The following is a 2,502-nucleotide window of genomic DNA, read 5'->3' as shown; positions in this document are numbered from 1 at the left end:
AAATCACTATTTAATAATATAAATATTTTTATTTTTATTTAATTTCTATGTTTTGGAGAGTCTCTGTCGATTAGGGCACACAAGTTTCTCGCTATAACACTGCTTCTATTATATTTTATTTAATAACCAATCATATCATTCTACTTCACTTTTTTCTCCGAGAAATTCCACACCTAATATTTACTAATAAATTACACATTATTATGTACAATACATTATTAATTATTATATATTACCAAATAAATCCATAATTTCTATTCACATTGTGTCATTGTTCAAATGGTGTTAAAATATTTTGAAGATAATTTTCCTTTTGGGGAATTCAAGGCATCATTACCAAAATGTAAATCCTATAATAAGTCATAATATAAATGTATTTATTTAATAGGTATATTATTAGGTAACCATTTTAACTTATGAATTATTTTACCTTTATTTTAGAATGAAAAGTTCTAACAAATTGCACTGGCTATAGAATACTATAACACTGTTATTGCAAAGCCATTTTTGATTATATCACAAACAATATTCCACCAACATATTTTGACAACTTTTGTTTATAACATTCTTTGTAAAGTAACCTCATTAGGATTATATAAATACTGCGTTTTTTGATATGACATCGTTTGACCAGCAATGTTTTGAATAACAGTTTATTGTTCAATATTAGAGGTTCCTTGTTCAGTGTAAATTGGTATAATAATATATCTAAAAATATTAAAGTGAAAAATTTAGTTTAAACATGCGTAATAAATTTGTTTTCAACTCTACCTATATGAGATGTGCATACTGGTTAGTGATTCCATTCTAGAAGCAAATTCATCGACTGTTAATTGTAATAAAATTCTGGAAATCCTCTAGGAAGACAGTTGTATTGTTTTGAGATGAATTATTACCTATTGCATATAATATTAATGGTTATTTGAGAGTAATTCATATTCATAATAAATAAAATGATTACTTGTTAAATCTGTAATATTTCACCTTATTTTCATCAAATTAATTTACTGAGCCATTCATGTTGATGCACTAAAATAGGTTATAAATGTTTGAATAATATAAATAATTATTTAGAATACTACCTAGTAGCAGGGAAGACTGTTAATTTTAATAATGATGGTCAGATTCAATTAATAATTGGTAGGAAAGCTGTTATTAATTAAATTTGCTAGTAAAATTGTTATGTTCAAAGTAATTATATCACTAACGAAATGTTTTATGTATACGTAACATGAAACGTAAGATAGGTGGACATCTATTAGGATTAAAACTATTGTTAAAATGTTTGTTGAACATAGTTCCGCTCAATTGAAGGTAAGCTGAAGCAATCATTGACATAAATTAACGGTCAGAACTACAAAAACAAACACATTTTTGATTTGTTAGTTGTAAAGACCAATGGAAAAAGTTTCTGTGCCATTCTAAAAGAACGGATTAAAAATCGTTACTTTTAACAGAAGGTATATTAGGTATATATAAATATTTCACTCACCGCATTTATATAACAACATTCCACTATTGATTGGTTATTACTGCTCGTTGTATTTAAATTGTATAACGTATTAGGCATGGATAAAATAGTCTATTTAAAATTCAGGAACCGGTGCGCCGTCTTCATGGTGTTGTGCTCTGACGACTGACGGTTTTCTTCGCAGTGGCTACATCCCTGTCCACCGAATTGGGGCGAATTAAAATTTATTTATTATAAGTATAATTGAAAACTTCAACTTTCAAAGATTATTCATTTTACTATTCATAATAGTATGACGTATAATATTATTAGCACGAACTACTACATGTAGTAGTTCGTGTTTGCAGCCACCTTATTTTATACAGTGTCCAGTCCTATGTAGTAGTTCGTGATTATTAGTTAATTTATTTTAACAACTAAAATAGTAAACTGAAATTGATTGAATTAATTTTGTATACATCACGTGACGCGTAAACCAACAGCTGTCTCTCTATGATAACACCATGATAAGACCTAAAAATACTATACATAAATATAATAATATATCATCTAATTACATGAAAGTTTCGTGTGAGAGAGATCGATAGTGGATTCAGCAGCTACAGACAGAGACCGTCACGCGAAACGAGCTGTCTAATTGCCAATATTGGCGATACGTCCGGTGTCGTACACTCTTACTTAATTAGTAATTTTGTGGAGTGATGGAAAATACGTTTTTACCGAACGCATGATGTGTTACCGGTGACGACAGAAAACATATAAACACATTAATAATTAAAACATATAATTTGACTTTGGACGCTCAGCGAGTAAGTAAACGTTTTTAATTGCTCATTATACTGTTGTTATAGGTTAAGGTACCTTTAATTTTTATTCTGGCCTTGTCTCTCGTGTTTTTAGTTTTTTTTTTCATCATGTGCATAACTTGCGCGAGTGAAATTATTTCTGTTTAAACAATGTTTAATAATCTATAATATTATTTTATTGTATTTAGTTCTATCTTAATACAATATTTAAAACTACTTCATAAA

General features: G+C 28.2%; 1 long non-coding RNA gene across 1 annotated transcript; it reads right to left on the bottom strand.

The window, feature by feature from the left end:
* Positions 1-28: 28 nt before the first annotated feature.
* LOC107884722 lies at positions 29-1,816 on the bottom strand. The gene is made up of 5 exons (XR_003839635.1): positions 1,493-1,816; positions 962-1,029; positions 772-896; positions 431-708; positions 29-350 (listed from the first exon to the last, which is right to left on the bottom strand). It is a non-coding gene; the product is annotated as an uncharacterized LOC107884722 (long non-coding RNA).
* Between the last annotated feature and the right edge of the window lie 686 nt (positions 1,817-2,502).

The sequence above is a fragment of the Acyrthosiphon pisum genome, chromosome A2 (genome assembly GCF_005508785.2).
Source record: "Acyrthosiphon pisum isolate AL4f chromosome A2, pea_aphid_22Mar2018_4r6ur, whole genome shotgun sequence".
Classification (NCBI taxonomy): domain Eukaryota; kingdom Metazoa; phylum Arthropoda; class Insecta; order Hemiptera; family Aphididae; genus Acyrthosiphon; species Acyrthosiphon pisum.
This window is presented reverse-complemented; position numbering and strand designations above follow the sequence as displayed.